This window comes from Microtus pennsylvanicus, chromosome 2, assembly GCF_037038515.1.
Source record: "Microtus pennsylvanicus isolate mMicPen1 chromosome 2, mMicPen1.hap1, whole genome shotgun sequence".
Classification (NCBI taxonomy): Eukaryota; Metazoa; Chordata; class Mammalia; order Rodentia; family Cricetidae; genus Microtus; species Microtus pennsylvanicus.
The window spans coordinates 57,946,146-57,971,813 of record NC_134580.1 but is presented as its reverse complement, the minus strand read 5'-3'; the positions used below and the strand labels follow the sequence as shown (position 1 = coordinate 57,971,813).

Here is a 25,668-nt window from a genome sequence, read left to right as displayed (position 1 = left end):
CTGCTTCTTGGTTGTTGATGGAATGTGACCGGCCACTGTGACTTTTCCACCATGATGGACTCTACCTTTAAACTGTGAGCCAAAGCAATCCTTTCTCCTTTAAGTTGCTTTTGTCAGTGTGTACGAAAGCAAGAAGACAAGTTACTAAGACAATGTCCTTTCATTCTGACCAAGTGTTCCAAGCCATTCTGAGATGTGACCAAACACATCTGTAACACATCAGATATGTACTATTAGGAGCTCACATGCCTTTGAAGATGTTTTTCATTCTGTTTTGTATAAAATTGAAATTCTCAGTATATTATATATCAACTGAATTTGTAGAATTTATATATAGGAAGTTATTTTGGAACCAGAGAATCTTATAACTGAAAGCTATGGATTTGGATTCAGACAAAATGGGTTTATATCTTGAGTCTTACTGGCTGTTTCTGACTTTGTTACTAATAGTCTCCAGACTCCTGTCTATAATTAGAAAATTAGTAGTAATAAATATGTTGGCTAACTCTTAGGATGTTACAAATATGGAGTTAAATGTTTATAAAACTATTAAACTATAATACTATCAGTAGCTGTATGTAGGCATAGTTACACATAGTCATGAGCTCACTGTATGAGTGATTCCTAAATGTGTCTGCATGCCAATGTTATTTAAGGATTTTCAAAAAAAAATATCAAAGCCCAAAACATACCTTTACCAAGGAAATTACAATGTCTTTGGAAGGGACACAAGGCCATTTTTTTAAAAATTAAATCTCCTTATAAATTAATAATTAAATGATTTATATACATTATCTTATTTAGTTATACAGTTCTCTGAGTTGAATTTTACCTCTGGTTTACAGACAAGAAAGCAGAAAGCTAACTTTAATCTTGAGAATGCTGAGAAAAATATTCTCAAGAATGCGATCTCAAGTTGGTTTGGCTTCAAAACCCTACTTTTAACTAGTTTGCTGTATTTAGTCAAGATTCTTAGAGAATCCCAAATTTAAGTTTTTTAAATGAACCACCAAGTAGAGTATAGGTACATGGCTGTAACTCCCCCCATATAATAGAGGAGTATACTCTCTATTACAAACATCTGAACCACCAATGTGAAGAAAGAATTAAAGGAACTCAAGACATTTTGATTTTATTTGGGATGGAATATGATATAACTAATTTATAATTTATAAAATAAACGAGAATTTTTAACTGACTTTCCACTATCTTATGTCAAGGAGTTGTTTTGGCATATGATACTCCATAATTTGGCATGTGCCTTATTGTTTTCCAGACTTTGGAATAGCCAAATAATAGCCAAACCACTATTCAGAGCTTCCATTCAATGTTTTTCTGAGAATCATTCCTGATGTGCTGCAAGTACACTGGCCAAGATAACCTGATGACTGCTTTCTGGAACATTACGCTATTTGCTATAAAATGCATTCCTCAGTCACATCATTTACTCTTTATGCACCTAATTTAAAGCATAGTTTAACCAATATCTCTGCTCTAGTGGGAACACTACAACATGTTCTGGTGTCTAAGTGGCAGATGGCTTTGGACATCATTGGCTATTGCTTTTCCAGGCTTATAAACAAGTTACAAGAACCGAGCAAAAGAATGACACTTTTGTGGACACGATGACATAATTATGGGTGTAGACCTAATCATAGAGAAGAATTCCCAAAGAGCTTCTGTGAGTAGAAATTACACAGATCCTGCCATACGAGTATTTTTAGGATTTCTTAACCCCCACTGTAATTGTAAAACCCCAAACTCACTTGAGAGATTGTGAAGACTTTGGACTTGATGTGTAGGCAGCTGTTCTTTAGTCCTATTTGACCATTTTTGGCTGAGGGCTCTCCAGACTTCATCCCCTGAAATAACAGTGGTTTGTTTTAGTGTAACACACTGATGCAAATCAAGAAGTTAGCAATACTTTGACATTTTCAGTGGTGTTTTCCTAACATTACAAAACATCATTTTCTAGTAGGCAATGCACTAAGCCTCTGAAACCGTAAGCCAGCCCCAATTAAATGTTTTCCTTTATAAGAGTTGCCATGGTCACAGTGTCTCTTCACAGCAATAGAAACCCTAACTAAGGCAGCTTGTGTTACTTCTTTTTACATTATTTTCTATCAATTTCAATTATATTATACTTTCATTTCTACTGGCAACTTTTTAATTTTAAATATTATTGGAAATTATCAACTGTTGAGCCTTTCTTCATTTTTCATGTTAGATGATATTAACAAGTATTCAGATCTCCATTTCTTCTGCCAATTTTTAAATATCAGTTTCCCTGTTTTTACAATGCCAATGCTTTCTTTTAGTTTGTTCTTGTTCTTTCAGGGTTCAAAATCAAGGGGCCATATTAAGGCAGTATCTTAATTAGAGCACATATGTGTAATATAATTGTGCTAGATTTTAGAAGTGATTATTGAATAAATAAAAACAAACAAACAAGTAAATAAATAAGGAAATGATATGACTGCTCCCAGGTATGTTAGAAGAGAAGGTTTATTATAGACAGTTGGGAGCACACAGCCACAGGCAGGGACATCTGGAAGACCCCAAAGTAGACATGACAAGACTGAGTTGGGCCATGTAGGGAGCGAGGGAGGCGAAGGGAAAGGGGCAGCTAGAAGGCCAAAGGTACAAAACAGGTAGGTAACCAAAATGTCTGGATCATATAGGGAAGAGCCTCTGGGGAAATGGCGGCCCAGCCACTGGGCTGGAAAGTTCAGGGTAGAGGGCAGGGCATGATAGCCATACCCTGTAACGGGTAGGGACTGAGGGATGCTGGGAGAACCTGGAGACCAGACCCACTTTGATTTGCTAAATAGGCACGTCAGTTGTTTGTGCCAGGTTTGAAATTTGGCAGCTGTGTGGTTTTACCTTTCAATTTCTTCATGATATATTTCGATGAGAAGATGAAATTTTTCTGTGTATACGTTCATGTGTGTGCATATGTATATGTATGTAGGATATGTATCTACATATATATATATATATATACATATATAGAGGGAAAAGGTTGACATCTGGTGTTTTCTCAATAGAGACTGTGGTGGTTTGAATGAGACATGTCTCCCATAGTCTTGAACATCTCAGCACTTATCCCCCAGTTAGGAGCACTTTTGAGGTTATGGCATTATTAGAGAGAGAATGCCACTTGTGAAATGCTTTGAGTGTTGATAGTCTTTGCTCAATTCCTTTTCCTTCTCTCTGTTTCACGCTTACATGTGAAGACATGGGCTTCCAGCTTCTTACCCCTGTCACCCTGGCTACCATTTGCTACCATGCTCTCCTGCCAAGATGAACTCTCGACCCTTAAGAACTCTTTTTTTAAAAAATTTATTTATTTATTAAGGATTTCTGCCTCCTCCCCGCCACCGCCTCCCATTTCCCTCCCCCTCCCCCGATCAAGTCCCCCTCCCTCATCTGCTCAAAGAGCAATCAGGGTTTCCTAACCTGTGGGAAGCCCAAAAACCGCCCACCTCTATCCAGGTCTAGTAAGGTGAGCATCCAAACTGCCTAGGCTCCCCCAAAGCCAGTATGTGCAGTAGGATCAAAAACCCATTGTCCTTGTTCTTGAGTTCTCAGTAGTCCTCATTGTCTGCTATGTTCAGCAAGTTCGGTTTTATCCCATGCTTTTTCAGACCCAGGCCAGCTGGCCTTGGTGAGTTCCCGATAGAACATCCCCATTGTCTCAGTGTGTGGGTGCACCCCTCGCGGTCCTGAGTTCCTTGCTCGTGCTCCCTCTTCTTCTGCTCCTGATTTAGACCTTGAGATTTCTGTCCGGTGCTCCAATGTGGGTCTCTGTCTTTGTCTCCTTTTATCGCCTGATGAAGGTTAATATTCAGGAGGATGCCTATGTGTTTGTCTTTGGATTCACCTTCTTATTTAGCTTCTCTTGGAACATGAATTATAAGCCCATTGTCCTTTATTTATGGCTAGAAACCAAATATGAGTGAGTACATCCCATGTTCCTCTTTTTGGGTCTGGCTTACCCCACTCAGGATAGTGTTTTCTATTTCCATCCATTTGTATGCAAAATTCAAGAAGTCCTTGTTTTTTACTGCTGAGTAATACTCTAATATGTATATATTCCAAACTTTCTTCATCCATTCTTCCGTTGAAGGGCATCCAGGTTGTTTCCAGGTTCTGGCTATTACAAACAATGCTGCTATGAACATAGTTGAGCATATACTTTTGTTGTATGATAGAACTCTTAAATAACAAAATAAACTCCTCTACAAGTTGCCTTGGATATAGTGAAGCAGAAATGTAACCAATACAGAAGTTGGTACCAGAGAGTAGGCTGTTGCTATGAAAAACCTAGCCATGCTTTTTGGAAGAATGTTAGAAGACTTTCGAATGTTGGGCAAGAAAAGGAAAATAAGGCAACCAGAGCTTTACAGTCCATCATTGTAGCTGCCTGGGTGACAGCAGTTCTTACACCAGTGTAGACGGTGAAGGCCTACATCAAGAGATTTCAGAATCAGTATCATCAGCCACTTGGCTAGAGGCCATTTGTGTGTCTGCCTTTTGCCTTTGTTTTAAGAACTTGTTTAGGGTTAAACTTAAAAGTCATGAACTAGTTTATTTGGTGGAGGGAATTTTGAGAGTGTATAAGGTTGAGTTTGTGAAATGGTTATTGTTGATAATGGTTACGCAGGTATTCAACGGAGAAGCACAGTGGGGCTGAAAGAAACAGGAAATTCACAGCTTGAAGGAAAGAATACAGCCAAGGCAGGATAAAGGAGAGGCTATGATTCAGGAGAGTTGGGTAGGAGGACTCTTTCCGGCAGCCTCTGGAGAGCACAAAGGAGCACAGGGAACCAAAATGCTTCAGTGTGCTTGCAGTGCGCAGTTCAGCCGTGACAAATGCACAGAATTAGGTTTCAACAGGTCATAGTCAGAAGAGAAATGCTGGGCTCAACCATGAGGTCCCGGGGCCTAGCAACATAGTCATGGCAGTCGACTGCTGTGCACTGAAAACAGAATGAGGGAACAAAGCAGATAAAGGTAGATAGGAAAGCCCAGGTGTAGTTGGTTGTTTTATCTCTTCTGGGGACCTGGTGTTATGGCTTCACTCAGAGGCAGAGGCAGGAGAATCCAAAGAAGTTCCAGACCAGTTTAGTTAGCATAGAGACACTCTGTCTCAAAAGGGGGAAAAAAAAAGACAAAGAAAAAGAAAAGAAAGGCAGACCGGAATGCTTTTGATGTTGCTATTTTCTTACCAAGGGTAAGGAAACTGTTTACTAGCAAGAGAGAACTTGACTCCAGTTTTTGTTTGTTTTTAGCTTTTATAGCAGGTCAGTGATTTCCATCAACTAACTCTACTAAGCAGACACTGGAGAAAAAGCAGCAATGGCAATGCAAATTTCTTCTATCAATTGTTAGGGGCGTGGATTTGAGTTCGATCTGAGCAGACTGAAGGAATCACAAGAACGTCTCTTCTGTCCTTTAGCTCATATTCCTGGCAGCACAATTACAGTATTGGACAGGTCCCTTTGTCCCCGTGGAATGGACAGCTGGGGAATGTTAGCATATGACGACAAGCACAAAACAATAGCAACACTTGTGGCTAAATTTGTACTGTTGAGAATGCATTTTTAATAGCAGCTGTGAACTGCTCTCAGAACAGGGTCTTCTAAAACATGCCTTTGCAAAGTAGACCTGCCAGGCTGAGGACTTTAAAAGTATTCACTGTTAAGGTACACTGTTGATTTTCCTCAAGTATTATTGCAATGATGTTCCCTCTGGTAAAGTGACCACAAGAGACATGGCTACCCTTCTATTAGTAGCCACTTGATAGGTATTAATAGCTAATTGATTGTTGGACCAGGAATTGAGTACTGTCTTAATTGATGTGTATATATTACCTAACCAAAGAGGGTAGGTTTCTTAGTGAGGGATACTATTGCTGGGACAAAACACCATGACCAAAAGCAACTTGGGGAGGAAAGGATTTATCCCACTCACAGTTCCATATAACAGTTCACCATCAAGAACAGTGATGTCAGAACCACACAGAAATCTGAGGGTAGAAGCTGCTGCAGAGGTCACGAAGGGCGGGGGCTGCTTACTCGCTTGCTTATCCTGGCTTGCTCAGACTGCTTTCTTACAGAATCCAGGACCTTCAGCCGGAGATAATATCACCCACAATGGGCTGGGTCCTCCCATATTGATCATTAATGAAGAATAAGCCTTTTAGCTGGATCTTATGGAGGTACTTGTTTCTGTCCTCTCTGGTGACTCTCTCTTGTGTCAAGTTGACATGAGACCAGCTGGGACATTAAGTATCTTTCTTTCCTTTCACAGAGTAGGAAATGCAGACAATTCAGATGTAAATTTCCTACAGCGCTTAAAGCTACTGTGTGTGTGGGGGGAGAATCCCACTAATTAAATATACTCTGGCTACACCACAGCCCAAAGTGTAGTTGGTCTAATTTTAACATGTAATTAAGAACGAAGACGTGAGAGAGAACACTGAGCTGCATGAAGAGCTAGCATGTTAACGCATGTTATTATTTTCCTGAGAAGACACACAGGGTGTTAGTCATAAAGGCTACTATATGAATTCATTTTATATGAATTTAGCCTTTGATGTCACTAAGGCTTCACAGGCTCTCATTCATAGCTTGTTTAGCAACAACCTTTACTTGTCCTTTGTTTTCTAGCTGTGTCTTTAAATTTTACTTCTGACCATGCTGGTAGGCAAAAACTAGAACCCTGGCCCTTGAAGCTGCCATTATGGATAACTCTCTTCCAATCCCTTAATGTTCTTTTTCACTGGAAGCATGGATTTCATTTTGCTTCGTGTTCCTGTCACACTCATTTTCTCACAAAGCGCAGTTCTTACACACTACATTAGATGTTTACACATTACTTAAAAAAAAAAAAAAACTTTACCAATTTCCCAGAGTCTACACTGACATACATTTTTAGTGAGAGAGCATCTAGCAGTGTCTGGCACTGATTAAATGTTGAATTAATAAGCATATAATTTCTGAGTCTATAAGTTGTATTTGAAAAACAATCACCGAAAGGTCAGTGTAACTTAAGATATGTCCTGGCCGAACTTGGCCTTTTATCTTTATGCTGATAATTCTCCCACCATTTCTTTGTCCGCTTTGCTTGCTCGCTCCCTCCTGCTTCCTCTACTCTGATGCCCCCACTTTCCCTCATTTGCTCTCCCTCCCCCTCTAGCCCTACCTGTTTCTCATTATGGTTTGTCTCTGCCCAGTGTCGTTTCACAGACAAGCTGCCCACGGTGGCAGGAAGATGCCACTGGCATAGCCTCTGAAACTTTCATGTCTCACAACCTGAGCAAAAAGAAAAGTTGTCTCTTCCAGCATTGTGAATTAATTCTGTGTGGGTGTCGCTTTTCATGGAGAATAGTGAAATATGAGAATAATTTAGGAAGACAGATCTTAAGTTTCTCGAGTTCTACCTGCTACCTTCTTGGTGGATTAACTAGGTTTTCATTGCAACTGTACTGTATCACAGACAACCTCTCAAGTCTCCAGTCCAATTTCAGAGTCTTTTGCTAGGGTCCCAAGCTGCGGTCACGCGGTCCTCAAGGCTACATCCATCATTCCTCATCAGCACGCAGTACTTCTCCTATTCCCTTGGGATTTACTCCCTTTGCAGTAAATTAAGTTATGCCACTATCTCTGAGCCGCTTCTGAAATGGTTACAATTTAGGTTAGCCAGTCTAGACCTATGCCATGTGTGCCACTTACAGAAAGAAGGCGGGGTTAGAGTTCCTGAAAGCGGGGAAACCAGACGGGTAATAAGTGGCTGTCCAGAGACCATCTGAGCCAGAGAAGAAAGTGACAGAATGAACGAAAACCAGCAAAAAATCAACACAGAATAGTATGCCTCCTTTATATACACACATATGTGTGTATATATATATATAAATATATATAATTTCAATCTTACAGCTTAGTTTGGTTTGGTCATGGGAAGGAGGGCAATGTGAGGCTCATTTGCTCAATGAACTTTCCACTCATTCTGAACTTTCTACTTGTGGGCAGGGCTCCAAAGGTGGAAAAGAATACATTTTCAGAGTGACAAGGAAAGATGAAGGGATATTGAATGGCAGACCTGTTTTGCTTCTATCACCTGACATACAGAGAAGATGCTACTCAAACTTAAACATTTAATTTGAAGAGAACATCAGACACCCTGGGTTAGAGCTATCTGTATGTATATTGTTCTAATTCTAGTGGTGGTAGTGATGGGGTGGGGGGTGGAGTGAGATAATAAGACATTGCTAATAGTATTAGACTAAAAAATATTCTTAACTTTTCTGGTATAAAAGCCCAAAATATATATGTTAGGAATAGGAAATACCAGATGTTAACAAAAAATAAAATTCTTAAAAAAAGTACATATAAATTTCCAAGGCACTATGAATACTTAATAAAGGTTAAGGAATAGTTATTTCTTAATACTTTTAATACTTAATAAAGGTTAAGAAAAAATTAACAATTTAACAATGCTAAATGCAAGATTACTGTTACTTCTGGGGTCATAACTAGAGAGGGTTTTGTTATTTGGATTTATTCTATTATTTATTTATGAGTATGTGTGTCAGTATGTGTGTATGAATACGCATGTACATGCTTATGCCTACGGAGGTCCGAAAAGGGTGTTGTATCCTATGGAGCTAGAGTGATAGGCACCTGTGAACTGCCTGACATGGGTGCTGGGCACCAAACTCAGGTCCTCTGGAAGAGCAGCAGTAACCTTTACCACTGACCCATCTCCCCAGCCTCCTTGAGAGTGGTTTAGTGGATGGCTATGAATTATTAGTGAAGACTTTGCTCTTCAGAACACATTGCAATTCTAAGACTTCTCACCTCAATATTTTTTCTTTAGAAAGAAACAAGATATTAATAACACACACACACACCTCCATTGTAAAGGCATTTGAGTTTTGTAAGCCTTTTGTTGTGTTCGTCTGAAAGGGGGTTTTTAAACTACTTTAAAGATTTACAGAATTATAACTATTCTTGTATTCATGTCAGGAAGGCCACAATTTTCTATATGTTTATCGTGTTGAGATGAAATTAGATAGTTAATAAATCCTAGTTAAAATAGTTCCAGTGTCCTTGAAATTGCTCAGGAAATGGCATAGCCAATATTTTTCTGATGGCTGTTGTTATTTTGCCATGACATTTGGACCGTTTTTTTTTTCTCTGCAGAAACAAATTCCGCATTTCAGTTTCTACTCCCCGAAGCAGGTGAGGAGAGACCACAGCCCCACTGGCTGATCTTAGAAGGGCAGCTGGTCTCTACTAACACTTCCTTCATGGCTCCTTTGCCACCAGCGGTTAGGCTCACATGCAGCTGTGACTCTTGGTGGCTTTGGAGACAGGGACCTTGGACATCTCCAGAACAACAATTTTCTTGGGCAACAGTATTCATGTGTTTCCAAGTGAAAATTAAATCCAAACTTCCTGCATCCTGAAACACTTGCCGTTCTTCTTTGAAAAACCAGTGAATCTGGTACTCATGAAAACACGATTTAGGGAGGCTCGGTCTGAAAGGCCAAGGAACACATGTCTGTCTTCTTTCTTTGCGAGGCTTTACGTTCATGGCCCAAGAAAATCCCCAAAAGGAGAGACAAGAAAGCAATGAAACATGAAATAGAAATGATGTTAAAAAGGCAGGGACTCATGCTATGGCTAACCATAGAGGAATGGTTTAACGCAACCCAGACTGTGTGGATGAGAACTCCTAATGACTGAGGCACAGTTCAGGAGTTTGCATCCTCACAATCTCAGTCTGACTGTGTGAGCACTAGTTTCGCTACATGTTTTATCTGCATTGCTCCCAAATAACTACCATTCTTTATTTTTAGGGTTTTTTTTTAAACACCCACATAGTGGTTTTCAAAGATTATGCTCAACATATAAAAATTGAAATGAGGAAAATAAGTAATGGATATTTTAGTATTTATTCATGTTAATAAAACAAAAATTCACATGAGATTTTGTTTTTATTTGTTTCAAAGTAGTCCAGCAAGGTAGAATGGAGGGTGTGAAGATAAGAAGTCCAGTGCTTGGAAGAGCGAGTCATTGAGATTTGGGGAAGAATGGGATGGGTGGGAAAGGGGAAAAAGGACGACTCAAGGATGACGCTGGTGTAATTAGTTTGAGCATCTGCCAGCAAATTCAATGAGGAAGCATAGCACATTGGGGAAGACGCATGGAGAATTTGAATTCAGTGTAGAACATAGTTGTTATTTGAGTATGCACAATAAACAGTTTAACATTGGGTGTGAAGATGCACATCCTCTGTAATCTCAACATTCCAATGTCAGGGTCACGAAGACCTTGACTTTAAGGTCAGTCTGTCCTATGTAAAGATCAGTCTGTCCTATGTAAAGGTCAGTCTGTCCTATGTAGCTCAGGGATAACCTGGGCTACAAAGCCAGGCTGCATCTTAAACAACAAACAAACAAAAATTAGTCCAAGAAGTTTCCTCCTAAAGTAATTCTGAATGCATCCTTTGGATCCCAGACAACAGTATTTTCAAGTCTAATCTTTCCTCATGAGGAGATCTGGTGTTTAATCAAAAGCCTGGCACTCTAGAGTTTGAAAATTATAGCAAAAATTTGAAACTCTTACTTTGGAAAACAAAACAGTGTCCCATAAATATATAGTAATTCCTAATTGTATCACTACATATTAAACAGTATGTAAGTTCTTAGATATTCTGTCTAGAGCACTGTGAGGTGGTAATTTTGCTTGCCTTGCTTTCCAGAGAAGGAAAATGGAAGCTTAAAAGAGATCTGAGAGGGGCTTCAGAAATACTTGGTTTTGCAAGGACCCAGATTCAGTTCCTAACATCCACATGACAGCTCATAACCACCTGCAACTCCAGTACAAGCGACCAAATGCTCTCTTTAGTCCACTGTGGGCACTGCATACACAGCACAATACAGATATGCAGGCATTTGCACATGTGTCCAAAATCAAATCAAATCTTTTTTTAAAGGCCTAGGAAGACACAGTGAGTGAGATCAATTACACTCCAAAGTTCATATTAAAACCAGTAAAATATTCTTTATGCATTCACATACTGTATTTGTGTAAAATACAATGTGTATAGCATTAGTCCAGGCTGGCACTAAACACTGTGTTAAGTCTGCCGGCTTTGCAATCTTCCCATTTTTTTGTCTCACCCTCCCATGTGCTGGGATTAGGTGTGCAACACCACACTTGGATTTGTTTTCATTTGTTCTTTTCCAAAAAGCAAATTATTATTAGGAATTCATCCTGAAGCACTTTACACACTAGGCAAACGCTCTACCAGTGAGCTAATATACTCAGTTCATTTAAAAAAAATGTTTTGAAACAGAATCATTCTAAATTGCCCACGATGGCCTTGAATTTATGACCCTCCTGTTCCACTCTCCTGAGTAGTTGAAATAATAGGCAATGGGTCAACAGGGCCAGCTTAACTTTCACTTGTGCAGTTTGAAATATTATAGTATTGATTTCCATACATACATTCACAAGCATTTCCAACTTTTATCTACCATGAAAAATTTACGATCATGTTTGTTAACTTTCATGCAAAACAGAAGGAAAAAATTCCAATGTCAATCATAAATTACCTAACATATTTACTGGTTACAATTCAACAAGTTATTTGGCGTAAGGAAGTCCTACTACACTGTTATTAGAATGTCATTAAAATAAATGCCTTGGAGCCAAAGACATGGCTCTAAAAGTTGAGCACTTGTTGCTTTTTCAGAGGACCCAGGTTCAGTTCCCAGCACCCACATTGGCTCACAACAATCTATGAATCCAGATTGAGTGGATCTGATGCCATCATATGATCTCTGTATGCCCCAGGCATGCACATAATATGTAGACATACATGCAAGCAAAACACTCATTCATGTAAAATAAAATCTAAATATAATACATTCTGAAAATGTTACTGAAGAAGCTGAAAAATCCTTCAATTATATGCATGAGACAACTTTTTCCTGACACTCAAGCATGTGAGTAGTATTTTGAGTGTGTGTGGGTATATGTGTGTGGTACGTGGGTGGCCATATGCAGACATGTGTGCAGATGGGTTTACCTGTGTGCCTGTATGGGCAGACCAGGGAAGGATGCCAATTTCCTGTTCTATCATTTCTTCCCTTGAGACAGGGCAAATGCTAGCATCCACCAGCCTCCACCCTGAAAGCAGTCGGATTATAGGTGTGCGCAAAAACATTCCTGCTTTTATGTAGGTGCTGGGGATTTGAGCTTAGGTATAGCAAGAGCTCTTGTATATCAAGCACTCTCATGCTCTAAGCATCTCCCTAGCCTGAGCAGTATGCTTTTCTCAAGCTGAAAATGTGGACATTCCAACAGGATGAGTCTGATTGCTTATAGGTAATCTGTCTAGATGTTAAAATACCATGTAGGTACCTTAGTTCTTAGGGATGAACAAAGCCTAAATAAAGGAAAGGAGATTAATTAACTACCAAGTTGACTTAAAGAAAAGTGTAATCACTGGAATTTATTTATTTATTACAGAAATGATCATATCTCCAAGCATCTTTCTACACGTCAGACCTGAGAATCTTGTGGCACAAAATGCAAGGATGGATTATTAGTGACAAGTTCTTTAATGTTCTACTCCTGCTCGGTTTCAATCCCTATTATAAATGTCAGAGACCACCACCTCCAGGTCTAATTCCATGCTATCCCTTTATTAAAGTGCTTTATGCAGATAAGGTTACATTAAAAGGATCATCCCTGGAACACATTAGAATATCAGAGGTGAAAAAGACAGGTTCATAGGTATTTGGGGAGTTTTACTGTCCTGCCCTGGTGATAATGTAGTTGCAAACTAATTCTCTAAATAGAATTTTTGTTATGGAAAGTCTTCATATTGTGTCTAAATTATAGGATTTTCTTTGAAAAAATATTTCCCCCATGTCATGATAGGTATTACATAACCAAAAGAAAAGCAAGAAATGAGCCCATCAAGTGAATATACAGGCCCAGTGATACCAATATTTTCAGCACCCACAACAGTGAGCACAGCTGTGAAGACAGACCGCATCTGTGTCTCCATCTTTGACTTACACGCTCACACTCTGAGTGTTGGTAATGGAATTGTTATAACCAGGCAGATTCTTCTAGAGTCATCCTTGCTGTCTTGTCTTCATAAATAAATCTTTGTATTCTATTCTTCCAGATTGCTGCCTGCCCTTTTTATTCTGAACTGGCTGTGTCTGGCCAGGTGAGGCAAAACAGAGCAGTGGACCCTTTCTCTCACCGTTCCCAGCCTGCCGGGATGCGCTCCAGTGAAATTAGCCCATTAAATATTCTGAAAGATCAGTTTTTTGAAAAGTGAGAAGCGATTGTATTGTAACCTTATTCTTAAGCGTTAGTAAGTAGAGGATTGGGGAAGTCTGTAAATGAGATTACCCCTTTTCAGGCTTTAATTAACATTAATCAAGGAATCCTCGTGTGCCTGACTCACACAAAATTCCATATGATTATGCTTTTGTTCAGGCAAGTGAAATCAATCTTGAAACCAAATTTTCCTCTTTTACCTCAAATTATTAGGACCTGAGACAACCAAGTTTTTTCTTCTCTATGATTAAGGGGTCATTTCTTCCTTTTTGTTTCTGGTTGATGGTAATTGTTCTAGTCAACTACTACTCAACACTAATATAGTTCTTCATACTCTCTCCCTTCCTTCTTCCCTTTCAAATTGAATGCATCTGGAAAAGTATTTTTTAATGATGAATTTACAGTACATTGGGATTTTGAAGACAGTATGATTCTTTCCCTCTCTTTCTTTCTCCCTTACCCTCCCTCTCTTCCTCCTCCCTCCCTCCCTCCCCCTCCCTCCTTCCCTCCCTCCCTCCCTCCCTCCCTCCCCCCCCCCCCCTCTCTCTCTCTCTCTCTCTCTTTCCCTCTCTCTCTCCACTCATGTCACAGTGAACATGTAGAGGACATAACTTAGCTTCAGATGGTAGCCTTTACATTTTGCTTCTTGGAGACAGGGTCTTTCTTTTGTGGTTTGTTTCTGAATGTGCCGGATAAGCTGGTCTGTGAGTTCGCGAACATTCTCTGCCTTCCAGTTTCCCTTAGAAGCCCTGGGATTATAGACACAGACTACTAAATCTGGCTTAACATGAGTTCAGAGGATCTGAGCTCTACCCCTCTTACACTAGCATGGCAAATACATTACTGATTGTGTCACTTCTCCTGCCCAATGCTTGTTTTAAGTCTTTCCTGCATTCAAGTTGAAATAGTGAGATAAAAGGAAAATTTCTTTCTCTGAAAGAAATTAATTTAGAAATTAAAGAAACAGTACTAACTGCCAGGCTAGCAAAGTCTTCTTTGAAACTAATTTTGTTTTTGTTCTATTCTCCTTGAATGTTAATGCGGTGCACTTTTAGTTTATCTTTGGGAGATGGAGAGAAGAAGAAGGGGAGGGAAAGGAATGCTGGCTTATTTTGGAAATGTCAGTTTGTGGTTTATTTTCTCACTTCCAATTTCAATTGCTAGAATAACTGTACATTTCCATTCATAATTTGAAAGAACTCAAGATTTTTTTTTAAATTTATGCCATGCACAGCTTAGGAATCGGGTGCCAGAGAAATGGCATCTGCCGCACTGCCCTCGCTTGACAGCCTTTTGACGCCTTGGTGCCTAGGATGATGCTTTACTGCCATCCTCAATGAAGGCTCAGGCTTTGTTGGGAAGATTTATCAGCATTAACTTAGCACTAAGCTGTAATTGTCCCAGAGAAAACATTTGTCACTATAAATGCTTGTTTTCTGGTGTCGGGACACTTTCCATAACCAGGCTTCAAGTAGAAAAGAGAGTCTCAGTTCAAGTCCTCTCTAGCAGAGTTTCTCAAATATGTTTTAAAAGTCCATCATTTCTATGAACATTATAGATGTACCCAAGCACTTCTTCTGGAAGCCACCCCTCAGTTTCCATGAGACTGGAGAGAGAACCACAAACGGGTATGTTAAAACAATGGTCTGAGGAGATTCTGCTGCAGGAAGACTGAGAAACAGTGGGGAAAGTGTGTGCAGCTTTGCAGATGAATTCTTGTATAGCGTTGAGTGAGCTATAGAGCCCTCTGTCTCATTGATTTCCTCTTGCATAATTCCTTATGTGCTTTCACCAGGCAAGCAAAAACAAAATGTTTTTTCTTCACAAATATAAAGCTTCATGAAAATAATGTACCAAACATGAAGCGCATACACAAAACATGTGATATGTTTTCTCTTCTCTACAGTTTATGGAAAAGAAAAAAACATACAATCAAAATTACATGTACATACAAGTTGTTCTAGCAATTGGGATTCAATCTCTTGATTAGAAAGGAAGACAAGGCAATGTTGTGGCAAACAGTCAAGATCAGAGGACATAAGCAAGGGTTAATGTTTATAGGACTGGGGCAATCAAAGTCCTCTCACAAGGAAGTCCAAGAAGATGAAAACACTCCTGAAGCGTCAATGACAGGCCCTCAAATTTGAGCAGAGTTTAAAGTGCTTGATGCACTTAAGGTAGCCTGAAATGGCCATCTACTGACCATATTCGTTAACTTGTCAAGAGGTGGAGACTTTAAAACCTGTTCCCAAATTAATTAACCCATCGTTTATTCTTATCTGTGCCACAAATCAGAGAAGTTCAAAAGTCACTCTAAATGGCACTCATGCGTTTCAATTGATTCCAAATGTTGGTTTATTATAGCGTCAAATCTGTAATAAAATAACACACATCCTTTGCAATGCAAATTTTTGAGACTAGAGTGAGGCCACTAATTTATAGTGTATAAATATTTCATTTGTTATAAATTGTGGATCAAACCTAGGACTTTGTCTGCTAGATAAACACTCTACCATGGAGCTATATCCTTGCTCTTAGGTGATTGCTGTATTCTTGCTCCTATCTGAACTTTAAAATAAACAAAATTCCCCTAGCCAGATTTAGTTTTTTAAAAATCACCCAATTTATAGTGAAGAATGTAAGATATACAAACATTCTGGGTAGAAGTGGATGGGTTAGGCATTATGCATACGCTGTGATGGGTTAAAAAAATGGTTTTACAAAAACTCAGTTCCCTGGAGAACATTCCTTGGGAAAGAATAGGCATTTTGGGGGGTTGAACTAAGAGGAAAGTAAAGTGTATTAGGTGTGGAGAAGTTGAACTAAGTCATAAGAATGCATGCTTCAACACACACCAAATGGTTCTCAAGTGGGCATAATGGATGTCCTATAATTTAGTGCAGTTCTCACATTGTCTGATGTTGGCATGAGGTCTCACAAGTTAAGAACTCAGCCCCATAAGACCATGCTTACTTGGTCATGATGAAGTTGGGGCCTCCATTATTTCTCAGTGATGGGTTATAAATCACGTGTTGAGGACCCTCCCCTACTTCTAGCTAGATAACTTGCTAGGTTAGCCCACAGAACTCAGGGAAAGGCCTTACTGAATACCTACCAGCTTAATGCAAAGGGTTCAGCTAAGAAGCAACAAATAGAATTGCTGCAGAGGGCAAAAAAGGAGGGAGGGATGGGGGCAGGATGGATACAGCAATTTCTTAAGAGTATTTGCTGCTCTTCCAGAGGACACAGTTCAATCCTCAGCATCTGTGTGACTGCTCGCAACATTCTATACCTTAGTTCTGAGGAATCCAATGGCTTATTTCTTCTGGCTGCCAGGGGCATAAGGTATGGAAATGGTACACAGACATGCATGCAGGTTAAACATCCATACAGATAAAATAAAACAAATTGTCAACGGGGGAGGGTAGAGCTCTCATGCCCACCCTGCTCTGGTGTACTGCATCTCCATAACAGTTCAGCACCCTGAGGCTCACCACATCCTATGTGATAGTCTTTACAGTGGGTTCTAGCTTCAAATGTTGTGTTGTGTATTTAGCCTGGAGTACATTTGGAAGTCAGAAAACTAGTAATGGGCCAGCGGGTTGGTGGATGCCTTTAGGGAGGGTAGTAGCAGATTATAGTGAGATAAGGGTAGAGGGGAAATAACAGAGTTAAGAAAGGTTCAAATAGACAGTCGAGCAGCAAGGTGGAAGAAGCCAGAGGGCTAGGGAAAGCCTAAACAAGGTGAAGTGTGCAGGAAGCAGTCACATGGGAACTTTCGGGTCTAAATAAAAGTATAAAAAAGGGGGACAGTTGAACATATGCTCCTATGGAAGAATGGCAGGGGACTACTGGGAACAAAAGGGAAGGGTATGGGCATGAGATAGGGAGATGCAGAACTGAAACTAAAGGTGTATGAAGAAACCTTATGAAACCCCAGTAGCTCAAAATGTACTTACAGTTCTTTTAAAAGAGTTTGAACAGAAATATTCCACATGGACCAACAAGGTTACTTCATACACTGAGAAATGATGACATGACTGGAAAACATAAACTTATAGTAACTGTGGTTGTCCATCCACAAGATCAAGAGAGATTAGAAATTCCAGCATGGATGAGAGATATGCTCCCTAGATCCTAAACCTAGCTGAAGAGTGAATAGCATTTGACAGCTGTCAGGTGAGGTCACTTCTCTTCAGGGGTAGCCTTTGGTTGGTTGCCTGTATCTAAGTGGCCCCACATACATGTGCATTTGGGCAGCTTTAGTTGTCCTTACTGTGTTATTTTATAAAAAAGATATGAAGTTGGGAGGGTATGCGAAGTAATGTTGGAGAGAGTGTAGCGCACAACGCCTGTCTGTTCTCTATGCGCTACCATACAGTTCGCAAGCTTTGGGCAAGGGGCTGGAGGTTGAAACACACACAAAAACACACAGACAGAGAGACGGAGACACGGACCTCTAGTCACTGGTGAGAAGCCCTTTATTCAATAGCACCACGGAGGCTTATATACCCAACAGTCAGGTGGGCCAACAGGTGAAAACCTTATCCTCTGATCCTCAAGGCCAAGGCAACAAGCGCTCGTGAAGCAGAGCTGCTAAACAACTTTGACACAGCCTTTAGTAACTCAAATCAGAAGGAAAGTAAAGATCTCTAGCAGGGAAGAGCAGCTGGAGGCCAGGACTCCAAATGGTCCCAACAAGACAGATAGAGGAAGCTGGAGGAAGGGAGTAAAGGATGGAATGACCAAAATACAGTGTATACATGTAGGAAAATTTCAAAAACAGCTAAATAATTAAAAGACGAAGTAAGACCAAGACTAATTGACTTGTATTTTTCAAAATATCAGACTTTTTACCTTTATTGATCACATACATAGCCATTCTAACAGCGATGCTGTCTAGGAAAAGCCAGAAAATATTCACAGTGTATTGGTGGTTCTGGTGTAAATGGACCCAGAAGCCCTGATGATGGAACATAAACGAAGCCTTGCATCAAGGCAAAGATTTTCCAGAACCAGATGCTTTCCTTCTTCCCATACCTTAAGCAACTTACACACCACCCTCTCTCTGTTCCTTAGGCCAGATATAAGGACACAAGCAGGGAAAAGCTACTACTTCATGTTCTGAAATCATCCTGAAGCAAAAGAAAGTTTGTTTTCAACTCATATTCTCTGTGTGCTTTCTGGAGTTTCCTTTCTCATTTAAGTTATCAGCCTGTATTTTTCTCTAAACTGTAATATGACTGTTATTTTATTTCCAGTTCGTGAAAAGAATGCCTGAAAGACATTAATGGTATCAATCTCAAACTACTTCCAAAACCTGCAGGGTACAAATTTCCAGTATCAGAAAATTACACACAGTCTCTCTCTCTATCTGGCAGATAGTTTGTGAATTACTTTTAAAAATTTAAGTATTATTAAAAACCCACACATATACAAGCTATATAAAATAAAAACAAGAGACATCATTCAATAAACATACAAGATTTGACCTTTTTTTTTTTTTTGGTTTTTCGAGACAGGGTTTCTCTGTAGCTTTGGAGCCTGTCCTGGAACTCCCTTTGTAGACCAGGCTGGCCTTGAACTCACAGAGATCCTCCTGCCTCTGCCTCCCAAGTGCTGGGATTAAAGGCGTGCGCCACCACCGCCCGGCAGATTTGACCATTTTTAACACTTCATTTCTTTCACGCCTGCCCATCCATCCATTCATCCATTCATCCAATATAAATTTACTGAAGTATCATCATGTATAGAAAACTCCAGATTCTAGAACCAGACTCCTTATGTCTAAGTCATATTTAACCCATTTGTAGATTGCGGCATCTTGGTAATGCCATAGTTTCCTCACCGCTGAAATAAGGATAGTAATACTATCCTTTTTAATGGAATTAATACAAATATTGAATTAAGGGTGACAGAATGGCCAAGAAGCATAGGGAACTGAACTTAGGTCTGCATGGATGTTAAATTCTTATATCATCACTTATCATTATAAATGCTCTATTTGTGTTCTGTTCGTCATTTTATAGAAAAGAATACACACACATATGAAGAGAGAGACTCTCACTATGCAGCCCCTGCTGTATTAAAACTCACTACGTACACCAGGGTTCCCTAGAACTCACAGAGATCGGGCTGCCTATGCCTCCGCAGTGATGGGATCAAAAGTGTGTCACCATGCCTGGCCAATTTAAATCTGCTTAAGATAAACACAATTCCTTTAAAAAATTCCTCCCTAATATTATTTTTATTTTTTAAATTATAAAGTATGGCAAACATTTGGCAGACTTGCTTCTGAGATAGACGTTGATGAAATGGTAAGTTTTATTCGGGTTTTGATTTGTTGAAAACATTCTCGTCAGACATATTATGTCCTGCATCCTAGTAGCAACTATGTTTTATCAAATTCCTATCACTTCAATATCTCTAGGGTGCCAATCATCATATCAGAGAGTAATTAACATTATGAGTTTTATAACATGAAAAAAATTAACTTTTATAACATGAAAAAAACTAGAATAACAAAATTTATATATATCGGGGCGAGTTAAAGCGTGTCCCTTGCTACTAAATAATCAACTCTATTAATGCTTTGGCTGCAGTGGGAGGAAGAAAAAAGTGCATACCATAGGCCAAAGGCAAGCACTAGCCTGTCTCCTTTCCAATAACTGCTCGGAAGTCCTAAAGATGGTGGGGCAATTATCTTCTATGTTTGGAGAAACAGACTATCCTTTCTGACTTTTTTTTTCTAGACTCTTTTTACTCTTCCTATTCCTACTCTTCTTGATTTCAACATGCATTTTATTGAAAGAGCAGGATTAGGGCAGGTAAACCATCTATTTTTCAGCTCCACTTTTCCACTTTTCTCAAGACTGTTCCATGTTCTGGGTCCTTTGTTTCACAACTGTGACTCTCTCCGACAGTTTAGTGTGTCTAATAAGTATCTATCATCACTGTCACATGAAAAGTACTCTGAGAAAAACCAGAAATTGCCAAGGGAACAGTTCTGGGGCTCTCAAAGTGCCAACCGACATAGTAAACCGCTGAGAGAAAGTGTGGGGATGAGGATCAGAATCCAGGCAGAGCAAACTCTTGGGGACTTCTCTTCTGTGGTCATAAAGTTCCTCTTGTAAAAATGCCACTTGAAATATGAAATGTTGACACCACACTTAATTATCTCTATTGTATAACTTTAAAAATGACACTTAAAATTTCTCCAGAGTGGCATTCTGGTGGTTCTAGGGAAAACAATATTCTCACAAGATTAGCATCTCAATGTGGCTACAGGCTCCTTGTTGGGTCATGGTCTTTGCTTCTCTGGGGATTTCTGCTGCTTTCCATGGTTTGAGCTCTATTCTATTCATCCTACAAATCTTACAAAACAATTGGCAAACCTAACAATCTTATGGAGTTGGAGTCATTGTTACTAAATCAAAATTCAATGGGTCTCTTTAACTTGACAAGAAAGGCAAACAATCCCTAAGCAAAATTATTGCTTTTATTGTACTCTTTAAAACGACCCTTTCTTATAAAAAGAGGAGAGGAAGCAACGTGTATAATTCCAGCCTTAGGCATCCAACTTGATGTGTCAACTGTAGTTTGAGGTATGGTGAAGTTTTATTTCCTGATAATTGAGGGATGATAGGCTTTTTAAATGATTGTGATGTGTTACTCGAAGTATGTTCGACTGTGCTGTCTCTGCCATGCCAAACCTTTGAAAGACGAAGATGCACATTTTCCGAGCCCAGTCGTCCTCTGATGTCACCCTGAATTTTGTAGAGTAAAGAAATCAAAGTGAAGAATGAAACACAAGGGGCTGGGGAGATGGATTCGGAACATAAATTGATTCCATGCAAATATGAGGGCCTAAGTTCTGATCCTCAACCATGTTGTAAAGAAGCGGACATGGCTGAACAAGTACACAATCCCAGCTCTGGTGGGACATAAACAGGCAGACCGCTGGACAATCAGTGAGCTCCAGCTTCTGTGAGGGATGTACATAAAGCATAATGTGTCCAGCTAAAGAGGAAGACACTGACATTAGCACCCATGTGGATATAAACAGGCATGCACAGACGCTACATCACACACATGCAAGAACAAAAAGAATGAGGTATGGGGTAGATGGATGGTTTTGTGTGATCTATTTCACTCCCATTTCTTTCATGCCTAAGCATGATTTTTCTCGCTTGGAGGCAAAGAAGCAAAGAAACAGGCAGTAACCTCAATGTCCCAAAAGCCTTTATTCATAAGGACATCTGTTGTTCCTACATCCAACAACTCTGACAAAATATGCTGGTTGTTATCTCTCCTCTTTTTATAAGAAAGGGTCATTCATTTTTAAGAGTACAATGAAAGCAATAATTTTGCCTAGGGAAGAGAGACACTGCACGCTGGTTCATGTTATTTGGAGATGATTCCAAGGGGGCAAAGATGGTTTGATGGAATGGTTACTGAATTATCTGGGGTGGCGGGGGAGAACAGAATGTCACTTAGGGGTATCTAAGAAGATAAGGCTTTTCTAAAATATTAGGGAAACATATTTATTAAACAATAATATTTCAGCGTAGGCCTTCTCTGCCTTGTTAGTATGATAGAACATTTGCAGGTCTCTGGAAACTATTTGAAAATCAAATAATTGCTCCTTTATTTAAAAATATATCCAGTGTATTGTGCTGAAATGAAATTATGATGAAATTGGAGATTCAATTAGCTTTGGGAGACTGGGGTGGTAGAATAAATGAAATTAAGCAAGATGTAAGGTCAGTACCCATAACACATTTGGAAAGTTCTGCTCATTTGCTGCAGCAGAGATGGTTATGTGTGTTTGCATTCATGTATTTTAAATCTGCGTTTTCTTTTTGAATCAGATCCATGGATCATCCAGGCATCCAAGATCCCCTTTGGTACACAGCTAAGCATTTGGTTCGCTGCTTTAAAAAACGGAAGGAACAGCCATGAATTAGTGAGTCCAAGTTCTCTACGCCAAACCAAACTAAAACAAATAAACAAAAACCCCCAAATTAGAGGATCTCATTTGACTCTAAGCTACCTAGCAGCCAAAGGGAAAAAAAAGCGGGAGGAAATGAAAGCAGAAACATTAATTGATTTCAATAATCGCAAAGCAATGACAATGACAAGGATTATTCCCGATTAGACTTGGAAGAATTTTCTCCTTCTGTTGTACAAGCAGGAGGAAGACTTTTCCTAGGATCTGAGCAGATTGTACAGCAACCACTTAGCTGTCAACATTACTTCTGTCTCTTAGGTTCTTAGCTTCTATTCTCTTTATTTTTTTCTTTTATTGAAAACAGAGGTTTTTTTTTAATACAGTAAATTCTAATTATAGTTTCTCCTTCCCCATTTTCTCCCAGTTCCTCTCCCTTTCCCCTCTTGTCTGGATCCACATTTTTTCTGTCCCCCGTTAGAAAATGAACAGGTGTCCAGGGAATATAATAAAATAAAATAAAGCATAATAAGACAAAACAAGGACATAACAAAAAGAAGAAAGAAAGCCCAAAGGGAAAGCACCAGAAACACATATGACACAGAGAGGCACATGTGCTCACAGTCTATTTCTACACAGTGGTTGGCTGGACCTTGCCGGGTCGTAAAATTTCACCCTTCTATTTCAAGTCCTCCAGGGGTGCCCCATCTTCAAAAAAGCTAAAGATGGCTTAAAAGGCCTCTGGCAACAACTTAAAATCTGACGATATTGAGTCCTGAGGAGGTTAAGAGCTTCTGTTTTGTTAATTTTTATTTTTCAGTTTACTTTAAAATTTAGTTTGCTGTTATCATCCCTTTGGAAAACAATCTCTCAGTATCTAATGAACTTGGAAAAAATGTACTGTAAGGAATTTTGTTCTTGTATCTGTACCTAAGAAAAACCTTATTGATAGAAAGCAACATAGACAACAATTTTATCAAAACATGAAGTATAATAATTAATACATCTGTTTGTGAGATGGACAAATAAGTCTTGGTAAGTGTAAACAGTGAAACTGGGTGGCTGAGGTGATTCTGTGTGTGAGCGCACTTGCTGTCAAGCCTGATGACCCGCGTTATACCTCCAGAGCCCGCGGGGTGGAGAAGAGAATGGACTCCTCAAAGCTGTCCTCTGACCTCCGCACACATGCCAAGGTCTCCAGCAGGGCCGGAGTCTCACTTCCTGAACTAACAGCAGGCTGAGGAATGCTGTTACATCAGATTTTAGAGTCTTTACGTGCTTTTAAATGCAACATAATTTTTAAAGGTGATAAATGGGAACATCCCAAAGTGGGCAAGGAGTTTGAGAGAGCTTGTTGGGGTGGAGTGACCAGCATGGGATCACGCACAGTGGTGCCTAGGGAAGGAGGGACTTGACTTCCTCTCCTCTGCATGTCCACTGATCTGGTGTTTTGTTTTAGTGGCCCCTGTCTGCTTTACCTCACTGGAGTCTTGTTCTCCATTTGTGTGTGTGTGTGTGTGTGTGTGTGTGTGTGTGTGTGTGTGCGCGCGCGTGCATATTATTTTGTTAGGTAGCTATTCTTCCTCTTCAATATATTGAACTAAAAGGCACAGATATTATAGCTGCTTCACATTGTTTTTATTTGCATTTAAATATTGTGGTGGTTTGAATAGATATGGCCCCCACAGACATATGTGTTTAAATGCTTGGCCATAGGCAGTGGTACTATTATGATAATAGGGGTGGCCTTGATGGAAGAAGTATGTTACTGTGGAGGCAGGCTTTGAATGAAGTCTGATATGTGCTCAGTGGCACAGACTCCTGCTGCCTGCAGATCAAGATGTAGAACTCTCAGCTTCTTCTCAAGCACCATGTCTGCCTGTACACTGCCATGTCCCACCTTAATAGTGGACTAAACCTCTGAAACTGTAAGCCACCCCTAATTAAATGTTTTCCTCTATAAGAGTTGCCATGGTCCTGGTGTCTCTTCACAGCAATAAAAACCCTAAGTTGGTACCAGAAATTGGAGTGTTGCTACGATAGGCTTGACCATGCTTTTGTTTGGAGAGATATAGACTTTGGGAGCTTGGATTAGAAAAGCAATTGAATGCTTCAAGTGGGGCTTATTGGGCTATACTAGTAGGACCATAGAAGAGAGAGGTGCTGAGAGTGATTTGAATTATGTCGGCCTGGATCAAGATATTTCAGAGGTGAAGGATTTTAGTATGCTGTCTAGAAATCATTCTTGTGACATTTTGGCTACTTTTTGCCCTTGTTTGGAAAACCCTTCCTGAGGCTAAAGTGAAGAGTTTTGGATTAATTCCCTTGGCAGAGGAAATCTGAAAATAGAATAGTACAGACTCTGTCCTGTGTTTTTTGGTAGTAACTCTAATGAAGAATTACAATGAAATGGAGCAGGCCAAACAAGTCAAAATACAAACTGTACAGACTGAAGAGAAAAGGGGCACCAGGAAGTAGAATGAAGTGAAGTCCTGTGTGGGGGATATTTGTGCACTATGTGAAGGTGTATTGCTGTGATTGGTGTAATAAAAAGCTGAATGGCCAATAGCTAGCTAGGAGATATAGGTGGGATTTCGAGGGAGAGAAAGGAAGAGGGGAGGAGGAGATGCCAAGAGACACAAAGAGAAAAAAGTAGGTGCAAAATGGAAGAGAGATAACACCACGTTATGAAATGTAGATTAATATAAATGGGTTAATTTGTTATAAGAGATAGTTAGGAACAAGCCTAACTATCTTGAACTTTCATAATTAATAAGAAGTTTCCATGTTGTTATTCGCGAGCTAGCAGTCCAAAAAAAATCTGACTGAACCTCTGTTCAAGATTAAGACATGGAATAAAGGGAGTGGTGACCCTAGGACAAGACCCCACCCAGTTAAGCTTGCAGTTTGTGAAAAGGAATTAAAGAAAAGTTTAGGCCAGCTGTGCTGGTGCACACCTTTAAGCACTTCAGAGGCTGAGGTTGGCAGATTTCCGAGTCTGATGCCTGGTCTATAGAGCAAGTTCCAGGACAGTCAAGCTTACTCAGTGAAGGAGATCATTGAAAACAGAAAGCTGAAGACGTAACTGAACGAGGGGGCCATGTTCCAGCCCCAGTAAGTGGCAGAACTTGGCAGCTTTGACCTTGTGGTTCTGGCTTTAGAGTTAAGGATACAAAAAAGGGGTTGTGGAATCTTCCTCGGAGACTAAGGAAAGTTGCTGAGGCCAGGCATGTGTTAGGGGTGTCCCTGAATGAAGGCCTAGAGAAACCATTGTGTGAAGCTTTAAAGATGAAGCCTGGATTGCCTGAGGGGCCCCAAAATTCTAGTGATGTCAGAGCTGTGGGA

General features: G+C 39.8%; 1 long non-coding RNA gene across 3 annotated transcripts in view; it reads right to left on the bottom strand.

Moving 5' to 3' along the window:
- Positions 1 to 25,668, bottom strand: part of LOC142843552 (uncharacterized) — a 144,749-nt gene that overhangs the window by 42,912 nt on the left and 76,169 nt on the right. For all 3 annotated transcript variants that reach the window (XR_012909650.1, XR_012909651.1, XR_012909652.1), the window contains exon 3: positions 1,767 to 1,862. This is a non-coding gene — a long non-coding RNA (uncharacterized LOC142843552). The remainder of the gene's footprint in view (positions 1 to 1,766; positions 1,863 to 25,668) is intronic.